Below are 27,870 nucleotides of genomic sequence, written 5' to 3' on the forward strand. Positions count from 1 at the left end.
AAGGCAGGACTATCTGCTGAGGATGTTACCTCAGACTAGTTTACAAAGGCTTTGTAATTACAGCATCCATCCTCTTGAGCATGTCAGTCTCTTCCTAAGTCCCACTGAACCTAAAGGATTATTGCAACAAAATTTGAGAGTTGAACAGCTCTGAGATAAGTTCCATAAATTTTTATGAAAATTGGACATTGAGTAATGGAGAAGGATGTGATTAGCGTTTTCAGTTACAGAAAGGCATACGGAGCTGGGGATATTGAGGTCAGGTAGAAGGAATAGGGGAAGGTCTAGAAGAAGCCAGGAGGAAAAGAGTTGTCAGACAGGGAGAGGCAGGGAGGTGGATCCTTACATCAGCAGGGCAAGAGAAGGACTGTGTGTATGCTGGAAACAAATTCACAGGAAAGCAGGCTTCATGAGTCCACTGGCTTATGGATCCTACCAGAACTCTGCAAAACCTATTTGCTGAAAAGTACGCCAAGAGAAATCACTCATGAGGTGAGCAAATACTCCACATCTTTTTCCCCACTCTCATTTCCCCGTGGAAAGAATGCCTGCAAATAGCTGCAAGTGAGCATTTTCCTTCGCGTTGCCCTCCAGCCTCGCCAGCCTGCACGCCTCCCAAGCTGCTCTCCCTCCTGCTGCCTCTGCTCATGCCAGGTGACAGCCCAGCTCAGGAAGGTATTTATTTTGCCTTATTGCTTAGCTTTGTTTTACCTCCTAAGTAAACCTTCCAGTATTTATAGCCTTGCCTCCACACTTGTAGTATATATTAGCCTTTTATGCCTTCTCTGTCACCTGTTGAAATGAGAACTCAGGGTCTTCGGGCCTCTGCGGCCCTTCCCTTACATTAACTTAAATCACACCAGATGTGGGTCCTTACTGCAGAGGAAGACTAATTGATTTCGCCAGTCACAATATGCCTATTGTTTTTTAACACAAATAAACACTGTGGTGTGTGGGTTTGTTTTTTTCTTTCTTTCTTTCTTTTTTTTCCTTTGCCACAAGAGCCAAAGGTTATTCAATTAAAGGAGTCCAGAAAGTGTGACTAATAATCCAGGGGCAGGGTATTTCTACAGTAAAAAGGCATAGGATAAAAAAAGGGGGGGGGAAGGGGGAGGGAAGAAAGAAAAAAATCTCCATGCTACCCTGAGAACGGCGGCCTCACCGGGGCCGGCCGTAACTGTGATGGATGGCTGGTGTGTGTAAGACGTTATTATTTGTTATGTGAGTGGGGGGAGATGGCAGGCGCATTGGGTAGTACACCTGCTGGGCTCCGAGAAGCAAGAACAGCTGTGTGCATTGATTTAGACGCTCGCTACTTGGGGCTCCAGGAACGAATCAAGCGACAGCTCATAAAAAAAGAGGGTTTTATGATTTTTTCCCCCTTCTTTCTGCAAACAAACGGCCACATCATATGTTTTCCTAACGCTGCCATAACTCAAAATTAAATCCCAGCCCAAGGTGTCAGGCTGGTACCATGTCAGGATTGTAACGGCTTATTTTAGAGGTCGTTATGGATGTACGGGGGAAACACTGGGGGTTTCTGCACATAGGTGCCATTTCGTTTTGCTGGAGCTCAGGCACTTAAGGGCAATTAGCTCCACTGTTAAAAAATGAGCTGAGAGTGTTTTAACTGGTGATTTTATGCTAATAGCAACTACTAATTCATATTGTTAAAAGAGAAAGTGCGTGCTGCCAAAGCGGCTCCAGGCAGTGCACTGAATGGCCCTACGGCCTCCCTGTGCCATGGCCTCCCGCACACAGAAGGTGTGCATCAGTAGCTCTCTTACAGATGCGAAAGATCTTGGCCCAAAAATCACAGGGTTTTGTCACTGCGTTACAGTGGTTGTGAAGAGCTTTACCCCCTCATGCAAAAGGACGTGCAGCAAAAAGGCACACTTGAAAAAGAGCGTTAAAGGAAAACCCAACCACACGGCTGGGTTGTAATTGATTTTGCACATCTTAAAGAGGGAAGGAGATAATCACCTTTCAGAATTCGGGGAAAGCTGATTTATTGTCACTAACTGCCAAATCATAATGTGCAAATCTGTAAAAATGATAAGAATGAATTTAATCTCATCTACATTACCCAACTGTTAGATTTTTAGCCTTGGCTTGCAATTAGGAGAATGGCAACAGTGAAAAACAGCGAAGAAATGTTTCCACAAATTAACTTGAAAGTGCAGTATGAGACCATTTATGATCCTTCATCCCTGAACTACGACACTTGAACTTGGGTCTGTGGCTTGTCCTTGCCACAAGGCTGTGGCTTGTCCTTGCTGCCCGAGATGGCTCAGGCAACATCTGCCAGTGGAGAAATGGAAGATACTACCTGCTTTTTCTCTCTGCCTTTCTCTTGCTGAAGCCCAGTGGCATTTTATGAAGAACAGGAGGGTTTCTTCACTCAAGCACAGAGTGGGAGAAAGTGACAAGCTGTGCTTTCAACAGATGAAGGAATTAGAAATGCATCTGAAGCTGAACTTCCACAGGCAACAGACATGCTCGGGATTCTTGGCTCTGACCTCTTTATGCTTCCTTCATCCCCAGGAGAAGGTGGATGGGAAGGGAAGGCTGCCCTCTCTTTTCAGTGGGAACACAAAGTGCTGAAGCATTCACAGTAACGCTAAAGAGAAGACAAGGAGAAGTCTCCGTTTTCCTTGTTAGAAATTGGAATTAAATTAATCTTGGACTACAGACTGAATAGAGAAAATTCTTGCAAATATAATAGATGTCATTCATGGTCAGAGCAGTGGTTTCTATTATCCCATGTCTGTCTCCAGCAGTGGCAATAGGATGTATAGTTTCAGGGTAACACAAAGCCCTTGGATTCCACAACCACCGCTTTAAGGACGCAAGAGAGTATATCCCTTAGTAAATATTTTGGTCCATTTGATGGACCTGCTATATAAAAAATTCTCTAAATCCTGAAATCTCTGTCTCTACAACCATCTGTGGCAACAAGTGCCAGAAGTTTATAACCGTTGTGTAACAAAATACTTTTAAAATCTGTTCTAAACTTCTGCTATTAGTTTCATCCTATGCCTTTGCAGTTTTTAGCATAAGAGTTTTCTGTTGACCTTATCTACCACATTCATAATTTTATGGAGTGCTGAGCAAGGGAAAATAACACAAAATAATTTTTTTAAGAAATGCTCCAGGTTGCTCTTCAGATATAGATCTCAAATATAAATTAATAGCTTGGGTGAAGAATTATGTTATTTGGGTAATAAGTGCAACTCAATGTAATGAACCTGTGTATTAAGCTGTACGTTAAACTTTGGAGCTACTTTTTCATCAAAATAGAACTATAGGCAGTGATAACCTTGTACAGTGCATCATCTGCTCTGGTGTTAAATAACCAAAAACACTGAGAAGCAGAACCTCAATTGTTTTAAACTGTTGTAACTTCATTGCCTTTGCTAGACTAATGACAATTTCCAATGCAGGTTTGTTTGGGGGGAAAAAAGTGGAAAAAAGTTTAAGGCACAAATCCCACCATGGTCCTGTGAATCTCAGTGTTTTCTCACAGACTCGGGAGTTTTCTAATTTCTTTAAATATGGTTAGAATAGAATACAATAATATTGCTTCACCCTCTTTAAAATGAACAATTTTTTATTGTGTGTGACTGTATAAAAGCGTTAAGTTCTCTGTATTTCTCATAAGAAATTCCTATAGATGCAGAGTATCTGTGGATTTTGATTTGCTTATAGGTTCCTTATTTCTTTGGATGATCCTATGCTTTCACTGTTCTCCTCTCTGATTTAACAACAGGCTTATGTGTCTCTCCTTAGCATTTGTCTCTGTTGTGCAGGACAGATGGGAGTCAAGAGCTGGGGTAGAAAGTCTGAATGCCAAATTTAGGGCCTCTGTTTATATTTTGACCTGAGATTTGTTATTCCATATAATGTACACTGGTAATTGGCATGGTGTTTATTATTCATTTTTAAATTCCAAGAATCAACCAGTGCAGCCACACATCTTACACCATCTTATTGCATAAACAGGGGGAACAGTCCCTTAGTATTCTAAATAAGAAAGCTGATGGATCTGTATTAATTTACAGAAGTTGAGAATCTCTCTTATGATGATCATATTATGGCAAGAAAGTCTTCCTAAAGATACAATCCAATTAACTTTGGTAAGTTGCAGCAGGTATTTACCTTAATCTGCTGAAAGCAACAACAATACAGCAAAGCACCTCTACCCTGTAGAACTCTACTTTTCTAGAAAACAACCCAAGAGTTATAAAAATTTGTTTACGGTAAAATCATCAACATTTTGCTGTCCAAAATACTCTGGTAATTCATGTCTACTTTTGCAGAAAAGACAGTATTTAAAAAATGGTGATGAAATCTTAGCCTTTAAAAACACTGAAATAATTTGCACGAATGTGTAAAATAAATAACTTCAAGGAAAGCAGAAGAGTTGCAGGAGATATGCACTACAATGAACATACAACAACAACCTCCCAAATTTTATTACATGCACAAATTAAATGACAAAACACGTTACAATAGTTGCTACCTGCATCATTTGAAGGACATACTTTCCTATTGCTAGAAGCTCTAGGAAGTATTTTATGGAACACTGTCCCCGTTTAAAACAGTGTAGGGCAGACTGAAAAATATCCTGTCCAGGAGGAAAATGAGGAGATGGAATTATCAGAAGTAATATTTGACTGAGAATTGGGCTCAATGTTTCAATTTTAACTAATAGCTCTGTAAAATCTGTGGTGGTCTCACTCTTTTAGGACTAGACATTTTCAATTAAAGGGAAGAAAATTCTTCAAAATTTCTTTAATTGCCTTTTGTGAAAAAAAACTGGCATCATTCATGAATATAATTTGCCAAGTGTAGACAGAAAATTTGGTTTGTGTGTAAATTGAGATGTGTGTTCAGTAACCCTACTGCATTGGTTCTTCCCTTAAGAGGAGCTCATTATCTTCTCAGATTATGACACTAATGGTTTAATGCCTCACAGTTTCTTGGAAGTTTCCTATGTATGTGATGAGCCTAGTTTGTCTCTATTTGGGATGCAAAATCTGATAGGATCACAGCACACAGAAGAATTTACTTCTCTTAAGAATACATACTGGTTACCTTCTTCACCTGTCAGGGTGTTGCAAAGGGGCAGTCTGCCAACATTTGACATATTCCAGATGGATATAGAGAACGGCAGTGCGGGTCAGTGGTGCCTTGTTCTGTGGTTAGACCTCAACACAGGAGGATAGGAAACAATGGGGAAAGAAGTAGAATATTTCAGGCAAAGCGTCCTAGTTTCGGAAAGGGCCACAGGGTTTTTTGTACATTTACAAGCACTTTCTCACATTACGAGCTCACAGGTTTCTACTGAAGCCCTTGTCAGTCAATCTCTCTGTGTACTTCTCCCTGGTGTTCTGTTAAATCCAAATAAAACCTATTTGCCTCTGCTTTCTCTCTTGTTGATGTACATAAAGTTATCGGCTTCTTGCAGGTGTCTGCTTCTTGCATTTGTAATGACAGTTTAACAAAAAAATCAACCAAACCTAAGGCCACAGAAAAGCTTTCACAAGAGAGGTCAAAAGGGTTTCCTCTTCTGCTAAAGGTCTGCTACATTATTAGCAGTGCCGTGCCAGAGATATTTACCTGTTGGTCACTTTTCAATTGATTCAACATGTGGCTACATGGAGATTGGAGTTTCGAGATTAAAATCACTTCAAGTTAAAATCTTGGGATAATTCTGGGAAAAAAATGACTTCTTGTCCTGCTTTGGCTTCCTTGGGACTTTTCTCTCTGTTTATAACTTTAGCCGCAATTAAAAGAAAATAACAAATAGAGAAAAACAATCCTGAACAATTAGGGTTTTGACATCTAAAAAGACCAATGTTGGATGAGGTCATACCATCACAGCCCATAAAGCTATCTCTTCCTCCCTTTGTGATACATATGTTCCAGTCCAAGTTCCTCCTTAGTCTTTTTGTGGCTAAAGTGAACTAAACATTGCAAGCAAAATACGTGTCTGATTTATTGGTTGTCTGGGATAACTAATGCTACAAAGGCAATAATGCCTAATTTCTATTCAAAAGGAAAAACAAACCCCAAAAGCATAGACCTCCCCATAAGAGAATTGAGGCACTGATTCACAGTTTATAAAGCCAGAGAGGAGCAGCCTGCTTGTCTATCCTGAGCTCCAGGATAACACATGCCAGACAATTTCTACCCTGAACTACTTCCGTTTGGAACGAAGGTACATCTTTAAGAGGAATGGTCAATCTTAACTTTCACATTGCCAATGATAGAGAACCTTGCATAATCACTAGATCAATTCTTTTGATAATTAGCTGTCCTGTGGTAAAAACATATGTGCCTTATTTCTGGCCTGAGGTTGCCATGTTTTCATTTCCAGCCACTGAATTCTGAGTTGCCTATCTTCAAGAGATTAAAAAAAGAGAAAAAGCTCTAAGTAGAACATTCATCTTTTCAACCTTTTCAAATCTTCTTGAGTCTTTTGCTCTGGTGTAAGCTTTCCAGCCTCTTAATTAACCTCTTGATTCCTCAGTGAGAGTTTTCCTACAAGTCACTCTCCAGCTTGCACTATAGACGCCAGAAAATAGAGGAGTTATGGCCACATCATCATCAAATAACATGCTGGTATTTGCTTTTCTTTTGTCTGTTCAACCAACAAAATCATTCTGGAGGTCCTCAGGGAATTTCTATTTGACTGCATGTTCATTGTGCTCCCCGAAACCCTCCAAAGCCATTGACTATATGCAGTATACAATTGAGTTATATATTCTGTAAGTACGGCTTGCGTTCTTTTTTCCAAACAAATGCCTTTGCTTCCTAATGTGTTGCTTGCATCTGTTTTACCAGGCAATCTGGTTTGCATCACTGTTTTATCTTTTTCCTTTTTTTTTTTTTTCCACTTCATATTCTTTCTGTCATAACCAGTCTTGCCTTTGTCAGTGGTAACTGCATATTGTTATCCTGATCATTGATGATAATATTAGTTTAATTCTGAAAACTGACCCATGCAGAGCCCCACAGAAACCACACTTAGTACAGCTTCCAGATTTATAGTATTATTTTCCCACTTATCAAATGATTTTTAAAACATTTAACTTACACCACATTAATTTTTATTTACTAGTTTCTGGGTGAAAATACATAGTGACACAAGTTAAAAGTCCAAACTGAAGGCTATTATATGGACATACACTATATGCACTACATTTAGAACTTGAGCTCCCAAACATCTCAAGCTACTCGGGCAAGATCAGTTTTACATAAATCCACTTTGAAGATACTAATTGTTGACTGCAGAAGCTCTGCTTCAACCTCGACCATTTTGCCTGCCAGCTTCAGACAGGCATCTGATTATTTCAGTCATCCAACTTTCCCTTTATAAGCAGTGTTGTCGGAAAGCTTTTACACAGATACGTACATATTCTATGTTTTAATGACTGCCAGAGTTTGCAGCCCTGTACTTGAAATCCAAAATTCTTCCTTTCATCTTTGAGGCTCTTTACTGTGGTCACTTGGCCAAGGAGAGCTTTTTGCATTATTTCCATCTTTTGTGCAGAGCATAAAGCTTCAGCAATCCAGAACATCTGCACTGGTGTTTAACTAACAGCATTTTCAGGGAGTACGGTGACCAGATATAAAACCATTCCTCTGCTTGTATCTCTGAAGTGCATTTCGTGTCCATGAATAAATGGGGAGCTAAAATTGCAAAAGCAGAGGCTAGAAAATAATGGAATGAGTAGAAATATGAGAAGACAGCATCCCACACAGTGTTCAAGTGCATTTTTAGCAGGTCTCCTTTTTTCATGTAAAGGCAAGGGAGATAGATAATACTGATGACTTTGTAAATGAATGACCTCTATTTTGATTAAGTGGTATAACTTGTGTTTGTTCTACCATTGGTATGGGATCACTAAACATTGTCTGAGCTACAGGCACTGCTTTTGTGCCATGTCTCTTACCTCCAACAAACAAGTTTTGTCCTTAGGATAAAAAAAAGAAAGAATATCCATTGCAGCCAAGAGTTTTAACAGAACTGGCGAGGGAGTTCTCTGAGAACTGACACAGCTTTTAAATAGATTTTGGATTCTTAAGGATGTTCTGCAAACTGGAGGGGAAAAAGATAAAGAAGAAAAAAAAAGGCCAATCTCATGCCAATAATTATATATGACCAAGAGGAAACTTCAGGAAACTGTAATCCCCTAGAAACTTGGCTTAGAAGGCCAGGTCTTGGGCAGGTGGAGAGGAAAGATTGTAAGAGATACATGTAGAGAGAGATAAGAAGATGTACATTTCCCAGTGCTATAGCTAACATCTCCCTGTAGTATTTCCTCCTCTCTTCTTTTTGACTGAAATGTGTAAAATATCCTTAGCTAATCATTTCTGGAAGAAGTGGGAGACTCAGAGTTCAACATATGGATAAACCCTTTGGTTCTAACAGTCTACTTTTCATGTGCGTGTTTGAAGCTGCCAGACACATGCTTCCTTCATATCGAAAGGATTTTTTTCTGAACGCCAGTCTTCCTTTTCTTCCCTTGAGACGGGCTGTGGAGGGAATACTTCGTTACAGAGTGTTGAGGCTTTTGTTGTCTCACGCTTTTTTATTTACTCCAATCTGCTGCGTAAAACAATGTCTCTTATTCAACTAGCCCTGGATAATATTTACCAGATATCAAATATCGTAGTTAATTTGATGCGGGACTTTAATCTTAAACCAATAACTTTGACCTTGTTTTGGTGGAACTGTAACAGGCATTAGTCATGGTGCAGGAGTGGATATTTTTGGAAGCCACAAGAAAAACGTCAGTTTTCAAGTTACAAAATGCATGGCTTATCTGAAATGGTTTTTGTATGCGTTTGTTCTAAAAAGATTCTATTTTTGTGCTTCATAACCGAAGAACATCTGAACTTTGACACTTGAAACTTCCCAGGTGTTTACTTCATGCTGTTCTCACATTGCAAATAAACAAGTTAAATTATGGAAGCATAATCCATTCAACACACTGCTGTGCACATTTAAGAAGAAAAAAGAAGACTCTAGATTCAAAGGGCTAGCGTGCACCTCCATGTTACTGATGACAATTCGTTCCAATGTTCAGACCTTGCTCATGGGTAACAAAAAAGTCATGAATATACATCGTGAAATCAGCAGCATTCAGGATTATTATTTTTTTTTTCTGTTGCTACCATTTGGTTGATGTAGGCCCCACTACTGTTCTAAGCAGACTGTGACACTTCTTGGCACAGAATTTCAGATTGGTTAATGGAAAGCTGGTAGCTAATAGGTCTCACAGATCTAATTATGAATCATATTGCTGGTTTTGTTTTGTTCTGAAATTTCTCTCTAGAGTGACTAAATAGTGGAGAAAATCATTAATGGCTCAAATAAAAAAAAGGATTTTGATTACCTTAGTGTTTGCATGACAACTTTCGATAAATATTTCAACAGTCAGCATAATTATTTGAATACAGTGATCTGCCTGTTTCAGGTTTTTTTTTCATCCATAATAGCAGCAAATATACAAGCATAGTAGGCAAAATATGATTAATAGATAGCCAGCAACCTAGGGGAAAAATGCAATTAGATTGCATTTAAAAAAAATAAGGTACACTCCCATTAGCAGTTTTATTTATTGTTATGTCATTGAGAATAAAATACTTTTTTGGCACATTGTTTTACCCAACTAGCGATAGTTATGCACTAAGCAGTGCCCAACACAGAGATATATAAATTGATTTACACAGAATTTGATGTCCTTTCTTCAGAAGCTTCATTCTTCCAACCCTTTCTCAGAAGAACTCCTGCCCACACCAGAGAAAACCTGGTTTCAGACCCTGGTATCCTCAGGGTGGTTGTTCTCCTGTGAGGAACAGCTGGATGTGACAACGCAGATGCTGGAAGCTTCCTGAGTGGTGGTAAGTGGCCATGATGTTGTAGGGAAGTTAAGGCAGAAACTGAATTTGTTGAAAATCTGCCAGAAATTACCTACATGAAGATTATAACTACTTGAAAAAAAGAGATGTGGATGGAAATGGCAGGTGTGTAGAAATCTGGTGTTTCTCTTTGTGATTTGCAAAGCAGCACCTGGAGACCAGCTGACAACATGAAAAAGATCCTTAGATCTGGCTTGCCAGAAAAGGAGGCAGAAATCAGCAACCTGAATTATGTGGGCTGCTCCGAAAGTAATGCTTCCTATTTATTTCTATGGAGACTACAACAGGTACAAAGACAACAATAACGTTACTCAATAGAGCAAATTCTCAGCTGCAAAACACTCTTTTCCAACACTGTCATCAACACTAGCTATGGATTTTCATCAGCCATGAACAAGAACCTGCACGCTGCAGTCATAAAAATCTGCACCGGTGGAGGTAAGCCACTGTCAGTGTCACCACTGCTGAAACACACCACCCACCACCTCGCTGTGCTCACATCCACTGTTTGGTCTCCATAAGTATTTAGGAAGTGTTGATGAATGTCAGTGGGTGCCGTTTTTTTTCCACATGGAGGAATGTAACTACACACCTTTGCTTCCGACACACTTCCATGTCACATGCCATCCTGTCAGACTGCTTCTCTGCTGCCATCTTGTCACGTGGCAACAACACGTAATGGAACACTGTTGGGAAGGTTCAGCCTCAACTGCCATACCACCAATATCCACCTCTGATGCTGTGGGTCAACAATAAAACAGGAGGCACTACCTTCGGAACAGCTCTTGTATGTGAGGTCCAGCAGGTGCTGGCACCAGTAAAAATAATGGAAATTTCAAATAAATAAGGTGAGCTGAGAAGGCCTCCTTAGAACACATGTAAAAAATTTCATTATCATTAAACTTGGAAGCCAAGCACAGCTTTTCATTTTCAACTCCCTGCAAGATTGATTTGACCTGTATTTAGTGAGGGACTTCAGCCTTTTGTAGCCACCTGGAGCAGGGGACAGGCAAAGGCCAAGGCATTTCCCTGTCCAGGTGGCCCTCATAAATATCTCAGTGGAATTTATTTTCTTTCATTTACTTTGGCATTGCTTGGGCACTCCTTGATTAAGGAGTGGTGTGTAGGAACTGACATGCCCAGAGATAGACAGCCACATCTGCTAACCATTTGGATTAATTATTACACCTGTACCATAAAACACATGTTAATAAAAGGCTGGTGAACAGGTTCAAGTTGCAGTTTTAAAAAGGGCCCAAAGAAAGCAAAATGCAAGCCATACACAAGAAGAGGCCAAACCTTTTGCTGATAAGATGCTGTAGGCTCCAACCACATACAAGGAAGAGACAATGTTAGATACACTAAATATATATATATATATATCACACAAGCAAACAAAATAGGAACGTGTGTATCCTGGCAAACTATGCCTTTGTAGACCATTGGCTAGAAGGTGAACAACAGTACACATTCTTTCTTTCCTTCTTTCTTTTCTGTTAGATGTAAAAGGAAAAAAATCATTAATCACTCTGCAGGATACAGCACTTAAATGGGTAAAGTTGCTGAAGGGGTCTGGTTAGAATCAGCCGATTTTTCATTTCCTTTCAGTGGGGACAGTGTGGTGCTCTGGAATCTCTGGAGACCAGGAGCATGAATGCAGGTATTGAATTTTCAGGAGGAGACAATTAAGGCCAAATATGTGAGATACAATCATATTTAAATTAATTCAGGTACTTCAACTGAAGACTTAAACCCTCTGCCTTCTTTAAGATGCATATCTGGGAGAGCTTTACTGAGCTGGTATTAATCATTCTAGGTTTGTATCAGTTACAGTGGAAAGCAGTGGAGCTCTGTATTTATTATTTATTCTATTGAACTGTCTATGGAAAAACATTTTGCTGAATAAACTCTTCAAATAGCCTTTGCTATTCGAGAAGGCCTCCTTAGAACACATGCAAAAAATTAATTATCATGAGGAAGCCAAGCACAGCTTTTCATTTTCAACTCCCTGCAAGGAGCAAGGTGCCAATTCTGTTTAGTGTTAGATAACTTCTGACCACATCATGACTTGTAGATGGACTGAAAAGGAATAGGTATCACAGGACAACGGTGAAGGCAAGTGTAGATCTCACTTTGGACTGCATCTGTAGTTGACCCTTATCTGTTATTTTTGGAGGCTCCTTTGGCATATTAGTACTCAACACAGCAAATATCACTAAGGAGGAGGTGCATCATGCTGCTCTGATGACCGGTACTGTTAGACAACCATGCGTTGTTAATGAAATCTTTCTAAATGAAGAAAGCCAGAAAATGCTTCTCAAGCCTTCACAACTAAGACTTGACTACAAACCCATCACTTCAGTGCATTTGGTCTTGACCTTTAAATGTAGCAGTCACATGATCCAGGAGAAAGCTGAGGTCTCTATTCTGCCACCAAACCCTGCCAAAGCCGTGGGTTCAGCTGAAGAGCTACTGCATGCTTGGTGGATTGACCGTGGTTACAAATACCACTTGCAGGTAAGGCTTTCCATTCACTGATCTCTATTTAGCCCATGTCTTCCTGAGAGGATGGACTCAGAAACAGTATGGCTGCTGGGTTACCTGTAATCATTTAATTTTAGACATCATTATTTTATGTTTTGAAGATAGCATAGATTTCTGCATCAGATACACCACCTTATCACTACCAGGCTAAATATGAACCCAAAAGATTGGCAGATCAGCCAGGCAGAAGAAGCTTTCTTCCAAGGAATGCTATTCAGCTTCACAAGGAAGATGGGGCTTTCTCATCATCACAGCTCCTGCTCCAGACTCTGCTAAATGAGCTGCAGTCAAGGACAGTTTATAAGACATAGTAAGTCTTGCTATGGGATGGACGAGCTAAAGCAGTTTGCCCAGCCACAGCATGAAGAATACACTTTCAAGGCTATATTTCATGAAACGGGACCAAAAAAAGATGAAGTTAAATGTCTGTCTCACTTGCCTAAAGAAATATCTTATGGAAACGTGACAGCCTCCTAGGAATGGGGTTACAGCAGTATGGAATATACAGTGATACAATTTTAAGAGATAGCCCACAGTAAATCTGAGAAAGTTATTCATTCTTATACATCTGCTTTACTGTTTGAAAGTTACTTTCTCCTTCAATCCCAGTCTAAGACTTTGTACTCTCTACCTGCACATGTTCAGTTTGTTCTGTGCACAACAGAGAAACGCAAAGAATTTCCAAAAATAAGGTTGTAGTTAATGCCAGGTCATATGTACTAAAGCCCTAACAGAGGATAGCACTGCTTTCCTATTATTACCATTTTTTAATGGTCTAATTTTTCCCAGTGGATACCAGTACATGCAGAGGTTGTAGCAGATGAAAAAAAAAAAAAGAAGAAGAAGAAGAAAGAAGAATGTTTCTATATACTTCTGTTGTAATCTGGAAAATAATGGCTTGCAGCAAACTGACGCTACATTAAACGTACCTTTCTAGTAGATGAAAAATTTCTGATTCTGATTTTGGTTATTTCAGTTGATGGTTTTTTGCTTTATTTTGTTTTGCTTTTTTGTTTTCAATTCCTCTTGCATTTAGTGCAGGTTAAAGCTTCCTGAAGATGACTAACTCACAGTAACATGTGTATGCACATGACAGAATAACTCCCTTGCTGGCTCAAAGACATACATATGCTTAAACACTTTGGAGAATTGGAGCTAAAATTAGCATTTCATTTTCTTTATTTTCAAGCTATATTTTTCAGCCTTCTTTGTATTACCACTGTATTATTCAAGAACATTTTTGTGGTTACTCTGATCATTATAGTACTGTCTATGTTATAGATGCCAGCTTTAGCATAGTTGTAGTATCTGAATTGAAGTGCACTGAAACTACTGGTGCATCAACCACATCCATTCCTCTGAACTGCAGTCATCTCTGGAATGTATTAATTGCAAGCTATTGTTTAGATTTACTATCCAGCTCCACCTTCTGGTAAACTTGTATTAAATCTAACTTGTTAAGTTTCTTTTGACTTACAGTTACTGAAAGCAAATTCTTTGCTTTTTATCTATGGCACTGCTCAACATCTAAGAATGATTTTACTGACCAGTATTAACCACGCCAACCATTGAATTTGGACTCCACTGTTCCTTTCAGGGACACATGGAATAAAAGCACTTGTAGAGTGAGCAGTAAAGGTGATCATCTGCGTACACAAGTCAGCATAGTTCTGATTATTGACATTTCTTAATTAATATTTCCTGGGCTCCAAAATTATGGAATAGCTTTCTCAGACTCATACTGCCACAGTTCTTTTAATCTAAACTGTTCTTCATTGTGCAAATAAATCTAATGAGGTACTTCCAGTGTCTCTTGGAGATTGCACTGCTCCCCAGGACAAGCTGTACATCCTCTATTCATTCTTGCACAGGTTCTTAACAAAGGTAAGCATTTACACACAGAACTGTGCAGTGGGTTCGCTTAAAAAACTGTTCATTCTTTTATGTAATCAGACTGCTAGGTGTCAAGTATAGAGGATACCCAATACGACTGACTTATGACGCACCTAGGAGAGCTACATTCTTGTTTTGGACAGAGCTTGGGGACACCGTAAATTTCAAAACTAAACACTTGTTTAACCCACTAATTTAAGCTCCTGTCTATGTAGGTTTTTTTATACACATTCCTGCCTTTGAACTTACAGTTTTCTTTTGCATCCTTCTCTTTGGTATTTATTTATACATGGTTAAATCTCTTCTCATAAATTAAACAGGACCATAACACAGACTCAATGATCACCTGTAATGTTGATTTCTGGGCACACTCCCTGACATAGTTTCCTCAGGCCAAGTAAACTCATATGGACAAATCCAAGGCATGGTCTAAGGGACAGTGCAGGATAGTGAGTATTTCCCATAGCCATTGTGGACAACTGTAGGTATGCCACTCTTCTTCACTGCTCCAAATGAGTTCATTTTATTTTTTGGTGTAGAAACAGTCTATAACTCTCATTTCCTATTCCTGAGAACACAGAAGACCAATATAAACTGGCTCACCACATGGCTGTGCAAGAAATGTACGAGGAAGCATAGCCCATCTTGTGAAAACCATGCCTGAAATGATGCAACTTTTTTCCAATTACTCCCTACAAGGATACCACCTTTCTGCCTGACTGGTGCTTACAAAGCACTAAGAATGAGTTCTTTGTTGTTCCATTGTGCAGATAGCATATTTTCCAATGTGCAATATTGCTGAGAAAAATATTTTCTTTATTTTGTCTTGAACCAAGTCCTTAGATTCTTCCTGTGTTTCTACTCAACCAGCATTCAGCCATACAATATCAAATGGGACTTTGCCTGATTAAGAACTTACCATTTGTCCTCTCACTGAAGGAAAACAACTTACTGTTTCTTGCTTATGTTACCATGGGGCATAAGATGCCTTGTCTTAAACCAAAGTCTCATAGGTCTAAGGACAAAAGAAAACAGAGTTCTGCTCCTCAGAGTGATTATAGGACAAAAGACAATAGGCAACTACAGTTGGATGAATGAGCACACAGACACAGAGAGGCAACAGTGGTCAGTGTGATGGGGTGCAACCTAATCATTGTCACTGTAGGCAAGATTGAAAGAAAAACAATTGGAAAGAGAACAGAGCCAAGAAAGGCATTTTATTTGCAGAGGAATTTGCATCTCAGCACTTGGTGACAGTCCAGCCAGAACAAAACCCGGAAATGTTGCAACATTTGTTGAGAGGGGACAAAGCACCCGTTGGGGATGCTTTCCTTGCCGGCTGTCCCCACACGGGCCTTGCACAATCCTCCAGTCACTGCAAACCAGCACATGCCAGCAACCGCAAAAACACTTCCGTCACAATTTTTCCAGCCAGCGAAGCCTGAAAGAGGCTGGTGGAACAGCTTATGTGTATGTTTACAGGGAACTCCTCCAGGAATGAGGGGAAGAAAAGGAGAAAACATGTCCTCTAGGTCTGAAAATTTAGCAAGCAATTGCTACTGTATGGTACCATAGGTGCACCAAAGGCCCAATATCTTCAAAGTGAATGAGAGATGATAAATGAGAATTTACTGCAGACTGCTCCTTGTATTTAATGCAGGAGGTACAGAAGAATCAGAAGAATGTTGCAAACAAAAGGTTGCAACCACAGAAGAAGACTACAATCACAAAATGCAAGCTGAAAGAACTTGGACAAGAGATTTAGCTGTGCGCATGAAAGCTTATATCCCAGCCACTATGTACAAACTGCTTATATGGTCTAGATGGGGTTTAAGTCAAAGACTTTGACCACATAAACTGGGAGTAACAAGCAGAATAGCAATGCTGTCCACAAGAACTGAGAAAATCAGCGTTTATCAGCCTGAGCTTAAATTGATGATTAGCTGTACATAAAGAAACACAGTTACGACAACTGAAATTTTAATTTGGAAGAGAAAGGAAATCATCTTTAGAACTGCCAACATGGAGTGGTCTGTGTGCAGTCAGTAGATGGATTTGTACCTGTGCCTGACTAGTGGTTTGAGAGAATTTACACTGAAAGAGGTGTCAGAAAGGACCAAGCTCATAAGAAAACTTAAGTCTGATTGGGTTCTGGCCAGAGAAAAAAAAAAAAAAAAAAAAAGGTTACCTCTGAATTCAGTCATCTGCAGGATATCTTCGTCCTAGAGCGTTAAAAATATCACAGAAGAATGGCTGGCCACTACCACCAGACTGAAACGGCTGGGACGCTTCCTCTCCTCTGAAACCTCTCTTGAGTGAAAGGAGGCAGAACAAAAACACCCTGACAGACGATAAAAGGAAGAGTGCTTGGCTACAGTTTCTCCTTAACATTTACTGCTGCTGTTCACAGTCTTTTCCTCTGAGCTATCTGTCCTCCTTTTTACATTTCAGTCCTGGCAAGTGGTATTAAGAGGCTCCGTATGCTAACATAGATAGTGTTGTGTCAGATGTGCAGATATATCAGTAAGTCAGTGTCATATCTCTGCTAGTGACTGACAGATGTTTACCTGAGAAAATGAGGAGGTGATCACAGTTTATTTTTTCTTTTTAATCCTTTTATTTTGTTATCAACCAAATGAGATGTTCCTTGCAAAGATATTGCCTTTGGTCTCACTTGAACCTATGTGACTTTGGAGGTCAGTAGGAGAGCTGACCCAGATTTTTATTCTTGTTGACAGGTCAGCACCTCATTTGGTTTTTTAATGACAGTAGTTACCACTGCAAAAAATACTTCATGTTGCATTTTCTTGCCAGTTGGCTTCGTATGTCTTACACTCTATGTGAAGACCTATTATACTTAATCATTTTTAACTCTTTTCTTCAAGCTTAAATGGCAGTTTCCATGCCCCTGAAGAGTAATGGGATACAAAAGTTATAACTGCGACTTAAAAAGCATACTCACAGTCTGTCACAGTATTTTAAATTTCTTTGTGCTAGATACTCTGTTCAGAATTGTACGTGCTAGACCTCTTAGTGGTTAGGGAAAACAGTGGGGAGTTACTAGTCTGGAGCCAGAGGGTGTCTGATTTCTGCTGGAAGCTGGAATATCCAAAGCAGGAGTTGGAGGAGCCAGAAGTCCTTCAGAATAACTTTTCTGTTTTGCAAAATAAACAAAGGAGGATTCAAATGAAAGCAACGCTGGGAAGGATTCCCATAGGAACACACGGCATATACTAGCAGAGTCCTGGGGCTCCTTTCTACTTTGATTTATATCAGCAGCATAAATGCTCTTGATCATTTACCAGCTGCCAAGTACCAGCAGAATCTACAGTAATAATACAATTCAGTAATCCACAACATGGATGTTTCTCAGTTACCTTATAGTTTCCCCATCTCTGTGCCCTCATATAACTGTGCCCATGCACATAATCTAGATGATTTCTTCAGAAGGAACAATAAAGTTCAGTATAGTATCCTGCCTCCTGTCACTCTCCTTTCCTTCAACAGCAGATTCTGTCACAGCCAAGTCATGGTCCCTGTTGTGTAGAGAGTCACACCAATGCAATACATCACTGGTAGTTTTTTTTATCTTGTACAAGGACAAAAGGTACTTGTACAACATATCTCCACAGTCAGGGGATGCTCTACCAAATTAACTGTTCTGATATAGCTAAATCAGTGTCAACTGCAAACTCATACACATCCCTAGAAATCCTAGTGATAAAAAGGGAGTTGCCCATTTTCTTAATTTTTCAACCAATTTCAGAGTGAGGCCTTGCCTCCAGTTCCCTGTCTACCATGACATCCAATAAATTACCAACTTAGACCAGCCGTGCAGTCAACATTCATTAATTGCTTCTATTCAGGGTATTTTTCTGGTTACAGCCCTCTCCTTCAACTCCTCCACCTGCAAGCTATAACCATGGCAAGCAATTAGGAACAGTTGAAGTAACTTTGTACATGAAATCATAGAATCACCATAGAATCACAGAATCATAGAATATCCCAAGTTGGAAGAGACCCACAGCCATCTCTGAGTCCAACTCCTGGCTCCACACAGCACCACCCACAATCCAAGTCCTTTGTCAGAGTGGTGTCCAAACACTCCTTACACTCTGGCACTTGGGGCCGTGCCCACAGCCCTGGGCATCCCGTTCCATGCCCACTGCCCTCTGGAGCAGACCCTGTCCCTAACCCCCAGCTGCCCCTCCCCTGACACAGCTCCATGCCGTTCCCTCGGGCCCTGTCGCTGTCACACAGAGCAGAGCTCAGCGCTGCCCCTCCTCTCCCTGTGAGGAGCTGCAGCCACCATCAGGCCTCCCCTCAGCTCCTCTGCACTGCGCTGAGCGCACCACGGGACCTCAGCCACTCCTCATATGCCTTACCCTCCAGACCCTTCGCCACCTTTGTAGTCCTCCTTTGTTCATCTTGCAATTTCCAACTGATCTCTTATCAACAGTCCTGTCTTTTCCACCTGGAAGGTAAATTATACAGTGCCACAGTGTGTACTTTCATGTGTGCCATTTAAGGAAAGAAATCATAAAGCAACACATTTTAAAATAGGACTTTTTTTTTTTTTTTACTTATGTGTTACTTCAGCAACTTTTAATTATTATTCAGAATAAGAATATAACTTTATTTACTGTTGTGAACTTCAGTTAAGATGTTTGTTTAAATTCTTTTTGCCATATACTGTAGCCTAAACAATACACCAGAATCAGTCAGACACTTCCCACAGAAGATAACTATTTGTCGGATCACAGACATCAAATACTAGGATAGAATCAAGGTCCTCCACTTTCAGCTCATCATTTTGCCCCACCTGACCTGAAAATTCCAGAAAATAGTGCTGAAAAAATAAAGTCATCTTGTCTGTTCCTCCTCAAAAAAGCATCCTCAGCATCCATTTTTCTCTCTGCACAGACAAAGCAGTGAGAGAGAACACTGCATTCATTTCTTCTGGAGCCAGCAGAATTGGAGATAGGCAACGCAAGAAGTTGTGAAAAACAGCTCTAATTCAAAATTGATATTTCCCATTCAAAACACAGGAGACCAGGGGTTCAGCCAACAAATTCACATTATGGTCTACAGAGCTGCTATGGAACGGCGCTCATCTCTCAGGTTCTACTTTTTTTTACCAGCTGTAACAGTACCAACACTTTGTCCCTTACCCCAGTACTGGTGCTTACCTGATGCCATTGGAGTCTGATTCACCTAACTCCCTACACCACTCTGCCATCTGACCAGCACAGCAGTGGGGAGATGTTTATGGTGTGAAATAGGAAGCAGACCCCACAAGCACATTCCCTGTCTGCTGTGGCTTAGACCTAGACACTGCCTGCAGTAGTACCATCCACCTGCTGCTGACAGTTTAGGAGAACATAAGGTGCCCTTACCAACAGCCATTAAACATTTCCTCTGTCTTGTGCCCATCCTTGTGCACAGCGGTTCCTCATGGGAGCACTGGTAACTAGACAGCTTCCTTTCCAACAAACAGCACTTGTGCCTTGTATGCTCCTCCATTCACATGTTTCTTTAAGTGTCTCTAATATGAGAATTTAATGAGAAGCCGGAGGAAAAATATTTTTTACCTATCAACAGGGAAAACATCCATCTATTTTATCTTCACTGTGGCACTGGCTGCTCTCATTACCTGTGATATTTAATATAGATGGCTTATGACCTAGCTAAGCCACCCACTTGTGCTGTCTAAAATTACACGCTGAATTAATCAAATTCATTTAAATGAGGCAAAGAATAGAGGGGGAAGACTCAGAAGCTGCTATGCTAAAGTCATCATTGCCTGCCATGCCTGGGGATTTCATGAGAAGGAATTCTAGAAACAAACTGTCCAGAAACAAGAAACTTGGTGGTACTTCACCTCTGATTCTTCCACACTAAGGATATGGAGAAATAACTCCAGTCTCACATCTCTCATTGGTTTCAGAGGTCCTGCACTCAAAGACACCAGATGAGGATTTACTATATTTCTTACCACGGAGCACTGTTTTTCCCTGTGATAAGGCACCAGAGTATCCTACAGCTGCAGTACAACACCATTTTTTTTTAACGTTACCTCTCCCAATAGCAGTTGTTACTGTCATCACAGCTGTCTCGACAGTCTTCAATTTTGCAACACTGACAATCTTGGAGCTATCACCTGTGGCATTTTGGTTCCTGCGGTTACTTTTCATCTATTCCATACCACCTATACCACACAGAACAGGCCATGAAGGCCCAGACACTAGTGTGAACCACTTGCAGACTTTTACCAGTGGCAAGCTGAATTACCTGGCCATTTCTGTTACAACCTGAGGTTTATTTATTTGTTTGTTTATTTATTTATTTATCTACTGGAAAGGTTCAGTGCAAATAAAACACATGAAGGAGAAATGCTGCTTTCACTGTCTGTTAACGATGACAGGAAAACACTGGAGGGTGAAGACTGCCTGCCACCCGCCTATCTGCACCACCAGCTGCCCGGTAGCACTAGTTGAGCCTGAATTTTCCTTGAACCACAAGTCTGTTTGAATCCCAAATTACCCGGAGAAAGAAAAGGCACAAATGAGGTGTTTGTGGTGAGACAGTCTCCACTGAACTGAACCCGAAGTGGCAAGGAGCTTTCTGTGAGCCTGGCAAAAAGGAGGTGATTGGGCAACAGGGAAGTTGGGGTGACTGTGGCACTGGGTACTGGGTGAGCAGAAGGGGGAGCTGAAAGCAGCCAGTACTGCAGTCAGGGCTGTGGGAATGGGGAGAGGTGCCATAGAGCAGAGCTGGAGTTCAGCATTGCATCTCCGAGCCCTTGAACAGAACCCAGGGGACAGCCTCATGTCCCCCATGACCTGCCAACAGGAGCTCCGCCAAGCTGAGCAAAAACAAAACTTCTCCAGCTAAATACACAGCAACCATACTGGAACAGCTGGAAACAGCTTACTGCGGTCCCGAGGCCCCTCTCAAAAGCCAAGTCAGCACTTTGTGATGGTCTGGGTACCAGAAATACGGTCAGATTGCACTGTTGCTTGTTGGAGACGTGGAACAGAGCTGTTTGCTGTCAGGAAATCAATTTCGATGAAGAGGATTTGGTTCTTGGATCTGCGGTGGTTTCACAGAGTTTTTACTTCAGAGGTAAAGCTGGAGGAGATGGCCTGACCCTGCCAAAAGGGCAGAGTTTCTCTGAGTGAAGCCTTGGGCCGTGACTTGAAAATTACTTGTTGTAGAGTTTATTTTTGCCATGCACATTTTGGTTCAATATTTTTAAAAGAGGATGTGAAAATGAGACGTTTGATCCATCCGGATCGTACATTTTCCAGAATATTATTTCGCAAGAAACATCTATTAATTAAATTCAGACATAAAAGTTGTAAATGATATTCAGTTTTCCACAACTCTCAGTCTGAGCTAAAGGTCTTGATTTTCTCATTCTGCATCACCAGAGCAGTACTGTGGCAAATATGAAATCCTCCCAGGGAATTCACTTTATGGAGTCAGAGGTACAGGACTGCCACGTCTTCATAAAGAATGCACCTGACCCTCCCCAGATTTCTGACCTCCCCTAACAGTCTGCAGAGACACTAACGGAACTAATGTCTCTTGTGCTATGTGGTTAGGGGGGAGCTATCTTGTGCGTACTGCACACGGCAGTGTATCCCTAGAGCTGTATATTGCCTCTAAAGTGGACACTGCCGAATTCAGCATGGAAATGAAAAGTCATTTGCAGGAGGCTCATCCCGAGTCCCTACCAGGGCGTGAGAATTTGTGTTTAGCACTGAGGGAAGGGTTGTGCTGCCTTGCTGATGGATGTGGCGGAGGGCTGCCAGGAAGAGACTCCAGAACCATTTCCTAAATAGCAGTGATAAAAATTACTGTTAGAGCCTAAATGGGCACTGTTTTCCTATATTCCAGGCAACTCCAAACTGCCTCGGTGCGAGGACATAATTTGCCCTCGGAGTGCTATTATAGACGTTTGCGTACGCTGAGCTTTTTATACCCACGTCACGAGAAGGAAAACCGAAGGGGAAAACTCAGCGTGGAGGGTGAGAAAGAACAACATGAAGAAAGAAGAAAAACACCCGAGTGGGCTCAGGGGGACGAGCTGCTGTGAGACAGCAATGCATGGCCGTGTGCACAGGGTACCGTGCAGCCCCTGGAGAAAACCAGAGAAAACAGCATACGTTTTTGGTGCATTCTATCTGCTTTTCAGAGTCTAAATGGGAATCAGTCTTAAAATGAATATTTTCAAACAAAATGTCCTCTCTAGGTTTGTCTTTAAACCTTCGTCCTTAATGCACTGAAAACACAACAACGGATCCCTGCGCTTAAAAAAATCTCTGTTGAAAAGGCGTGCTAAAACAACTTCCTTAGGAGCTGAACTTTGAAAATGGCTTTTAAAAACAATTGATTTCTTGTGAAATTGTTCACAGCCCTGAAAAAGTGGCAGGGAAAAATCTCCTCCAACTCAGCGGACTGTTTAAGAACTCATGGAGTGGCACATCAGCAGTTTCAGTTTCAATTGTTTCCTTCCGACGCCGGCTTTTCTAAATTGCCACACTCTTAAAAAGTCTTCCAAAGAAAAATTAAATGCTAAGAATTGAAATGAAAGCGCCGACGTCCTCAGAAGCGTTTGCTCACAGTGATTAAAGGAAGCAGCAGCACAAATAAAATTGTATTTGAGAAAAAATACAAACGGTCTGAAATCAAACTCTGAAAAGTGTTCTAAATCCATAAGAAGGAGAAACAATTTTGCATTTGGGGCTTTTGTGTGAAATACTTCTGGTGTTTTTCTTACAGCTTTAGTCTACACATTCATTTGTGCAGTAGAAAAAAAAAAAATCCAACAGGAAAAGGTACGTTGCGCTCTACTCTGTTTTTCTCCAGAGTGAAAGTGGAAATTGTCCTTTCTGATACCTACGGCAGATACGTTTTTTCGTTATACAAACAGAAAATATATCTAACCCACACACCCATGCACCCTCTGCACTCTTTACACTGGGAAGCATTTTAAAACAATGATTGTCCATAACAACCTTAGGAGTATGTAAGAATTAATTCCCCTTCAGTTTTGTTTTCACATACACTGAGTGGCAAAGCCGTGCAACTGGCAGGTCGTATAACGAAAGAAAGAAAGAAAGAATATATATCTGCTAGCACATTCTCATTTGTATTTTTCTATTTATGCAGTCTCTTGCAGAGTTTTGTGTTTGGCAATCGGATCTAGTTTTAACTTCCACCCTTCCGAAATGATATTTGTCTACGGTCTGTTCCATAGCTGGTTACCAGGAAGAATTGCTTTTCAGGCAATTTTGAGATCCTGTCCTCCTGCTGCAGTTTAGTTCTATCCTAGCAGGAGGTTCTGTCTGACAACCCAGGACCGGGCTTTTCCAGCAGGAGAAATGGCAGAATATGGTCCCTCCTCCCCTTCATCATTAGTTATGGGGAAAAATAAAATGGTTTTTAAGGAATACTGCAAGACATATTTGTCCCTTTTATCTTCCTAATCCTGGGCTACCTCCTCACATTAAAATCAAGAATGCGTTGATTACCATCTCACGATTATAAAAAGCCTGATAAACAAAAGAATATTCATACCTTTGCCCCTTACATTTTTGCCTCCTTCACTGCATTTCACATTTACCACTACTGAGAACTATTTCTTTTTTTTTTCCTGATGCTGTTTTCTCTGTCTACAGATTTCACTCTTTTCCATTTTCCCATTTTTCCTCTTTACTAGGATGAAAAATGTACAAGAACTCTCACCCAGATATCTTTTTTTGGAGGGGTGAGTTGGGAGGAAAAGTCTCTAAATGTTTCCATGTTCTGCTTGAAGTACAGCATTAACCACTTGACTTTTCTGGTTGTATAGATGTGCAATTTGTGTCATAAACACTACTACATCCTACACCTATTAATTAATTATTAGTAATTATCTTTATCTCAGAAGCTACCAAAACCATTCCCCACAGTGTACAATGATGAGGTTTGTTTCCTGTAGCATACTAGCCTGGGTCTACGGAAGAAGCATGAGCTAGCATCTCTAGACTATCTCCTGTGCTGTGATTTATGGAGATCTGTGATAGGAAGGCTGCAGACATCAGGATTCCTTTAGGAGAACTCCTTTGCTCCAGAAATGCTGGGGAAAGTCACACAGCAGATCAGATGCTGGTTCATCTGCAGCCAGGAGCAGAATATTTTGGGCAAGTGTATATCCCACCAGGTCAGCTGCTAATATTTCGCTCTTGCTTTTCAGCGAGGCAGGCAGGCATGAGATACTCTGACTAAGGCCCAACTTGCACATTCCCACAACAGCTTAATTTGGCTGCATTGCAACATCTGTGTTGTGCTGAGTCCAGTATCTCTCCGTGCTTTTGGGGCCAAACTCATCCATCATCACAGGCAGCAGTTCGGAGCATGGCAACGGCTGCTGCTGGTCTCAACATTTTGATAAAAAGCAGAGAAAGGAAAAAGAAAAAAAAAAAAGATGAATTCATGTTTTAAAAGGTGCCCAACAGCTGAGGCTACCACTCGAAGCAGAAGCGGGACAGAGTTACACTTCCCACACGAGAGGTGCACAGCCTTGAAATTTAATAAAAAGAACAAGTGACACTCCATAATTTTCACTGCAAGCACCGACTGAAAGGTGACATTACACAATAAGAGTAAATCTCCCACTCCGCTTATACCAGGCCAGCACCCAGAGACATTTCTGCCATAACTCCAAAACCAAAATAGCAATGGGTGAAATACAACCTGCGTGCTGTTGTCAAAAACAAGCGCAAGTATTGTAGTTAATGCTTGGCAGCCGGCCTGGAAGCCAGAGTTCTGCAAAGGGGCCCTGTGGGGGTTTCCCATATACGCTGCATAAATCCCCGCTTCCCTCCTCCGCACCAGCTCAGGCTCACGGGGTGATCAGGAGTGCTCTGAGAGGCATCTCCCAGGCTGGCAAATGCATGTGGCAGCCCGGGATAAAATAAAATCCATACATGCGTGGTGTGTGTACCCACACAGGGGACTGAGAGCCCGTTTGGTACAATGTGATGATCTTGATCTGATAATCTTTGAACGATCCTTGAGGCTCTTCCTCTCTTGACTTTCACTCAGCTCTGATAATCATGGCCTGATTCTTTGAGCTCTCACTGTCCTGGCACGTGTGGTGGATCTTCCCTGTCATTCGGATCCTGACCCAACTGTTCCAAGCCAATCCACAGCACTCTAGGGAACAATATAGTCGCATTTTAAAGGGACGGAGTGATGCAAGATTTATCTTATCTACTGCCTACATGTCCCAGAGATCAAGAATTAAAAATTTTAGGAAGATTTAAAACTGTATGTTACATTAGCTATGAATTGTTTAGCTGTCAGATCTTGTTCTATACAGTTGTCTGCTGGACCGAAGATCCCTGTAATATCACATATCTTCTCCTTGCAAAAGTAATTATAGAACATGATTGAATCGTTTCTTAAGCTCTTTTACAAGTGAAATAAATAGATCCCTTCTAATCTCTCATGGTAAGCATGTTTTCCAGGCCACAGGCCATCCTGGCAGGAGTCAGGAGTCAACGGAGTCAGCAGAGCTTCACCGGTCTTTGCTCCTTGGGATCTGACTCTCCAATGCTAACATGACTATTTCCACATGAGAATGTGGCCAGGTATACAACTAGAGTCTTTTTAATCGCATACCTTTTATGCAGGTCACAGCAAGCTTTGACCGCATGTACTCCTATTAAATACAGTGTATTCATACATGTACTCAACCTACCTGAAAATGTAAAAATAAGCAAAACTCAGAATAGTTATCCATCAGAAAATTCTGACATCTCAACTTCTCATTTTATACCGGCTCAATAGTTGAAATACTAACATTATTTTAAAGAAAAGAATTACATTAAAAATAAAAAAGAATGTTGAAAATATATGACACAGAATTTTCAAGTATCTGCATTTGTGTTGCATGTACAAACAGAACTGCACTGTGGGCCCCTCTACATATATATAAATTGTAAGCAGACAACATATCCTGAGCACATGCAGTCAGCGTACCTGAATATTAGATGGCCATTCTGAATAGGTGTCTGGTCTGGAAGGCCTCTGCTGTCACAGGAGATTAATCTTGGGACACAATGGGTTGCATGCTTTGAAAGTTTCTCTCTGCTTACTAAGAAGTGCTTAAATGGTTGATTTAGACTAGGAAGTAAACTTTCATCTGGCTAAAAGCTACATTCAGCAAAGCAACTTGGTAAAAGCTCATAAGCAGTTAGTTATCCTACCACAGCTGCATGCAAACACAGGTCAGGAGTACGCAGTATTACAAGCACTTACCCGGACATCTACTCTGCAAACAGAAACACTTTTTACCAGCTTCCAGAATTGAATGCCAGTTCTGCTGTTTAATTCATGTCTTTGCTTAAACCTCAGCTCTTCCAATCAAATGATCACTGCAGAATAAGAAATATACATTAACAATGAAAATGTTGCTCTTCTGTCATCAAAGTTGTAAAGATCAGAGTGAAAACACGAATCTGATGGTCTAAGGAAAAAAGAAGAGAGGAAGAGGACAAAAAAAAAAAAAAACCCCGAACAAAATCTATTATTTTCCCCAATCTTATGACTTACTCAGTCTCGTTCTGTTATTTCAAACACTGCTGACAACACTGCAGCCAGCTCATACACATTAAAAATACATTCAAAAGCAAAAGCTAAAAACAAATGCATGATGGTATTACTGGCACAAACTCCACATGTGTGCGCGTATCTTGCCGCCACTGTTCAAATGTGGATGTCCGAACTCTACAGATAAGAGTGTATTCTGCAAAATGTATGTAACACCTGCAAATACTCAGCACGCGTCCCTTCACAATGCGGTCGCAATGCCACAGTTATGCAAGCACAAACATCACGAACCCACATACCTGCAATTTTGGAAGCATGAAAAATTCTGACTTTCTGAGGAGAAGAAATGAAAATATTTTCATTTGTAATTGATACTTTGAAAGAAAATGAAAAATTTTGTCGTGGTTCAAATTGAAATGTCGATTCTTGGCTAGAAAAATAAATGAAATGCTTTTATGTCAAAACAGCAATTTAAAATGACAGATTTCTTTGGGTTTCAATTTAAATTGTTGTTTTGTTTTGAAAGGAAGAAAAAATATTTAATGCAGAAGGAAAATAAAAATGATCATTGTTTTTCAACAGGCCAACCCAAGGCGAAAATACTACTTGGAGCAAATGAAAACCGACGGGAGAAATTGCAATGAAAAATTTTCATTCAAGATTTCTCTTGGGATCCGTTCCTTTCTAGGGTGGCAACGCACACACACAGCTCCCTTCTCCTTGCAGCTTTGTTTAGCATCTGTGGGAGCCTCTCATCGGGAGCTTCATATGCGCGCTCATGAGCACTCGGTGTTTGTGCTCTGTGTGTGCAAGCACCAACCACACGCTGGCGGGCAGCAGGCATACACATGTGGTCTATGTTAAGAAATGCAAGAAATAAAGCCAATTTTAGATCAA

At 40.7% G+C, this 27,870-nt stretch overlaps 1 long non-coding RNA gene across 5 annotated transcripts; it reads left to right on the plus strand.

Annotated features, from left to right (window-relative positions):
* Positions 1-392: 392 nt before the first annotated feature.
* On the plus strand, positions 393-27,870 carry LOC121108209. 5 transcript variants are annotated; one of them, XR_005842512.2, is made up of 6 exons: positions 393-492; positions 595-675; positions 9,766-14,361; positions 22,273-23,213; positions 25,890-26,012; positions 27,556-27,870. It is a non-coding gene; the product is annotated as an uncharacterized LOC121108209 (long non-coding RNA). The 5 variants fall into 5 exon arrangements; XR_005842510.2 differs by having other exon boundaries at positions 22,273-26,012; XR_005842511.2 differs by lacking the exon at positions 22,273-23,213.

Source organism: Gallus gallus, chromosome 1 (assembly GCF_016699485.2).
Source record: "Gallus gallus isolate bGalGal1 chromosome 1, bGalGal1.mat.broiler.GRCg7b, whole genome shotgun sequence".
NCBI classification, from domain to species: Eukaryota; Metazoa; Chordata; class Aves; order Galliformes; family Phasianidae; genus Gallus; species Gallus gallus.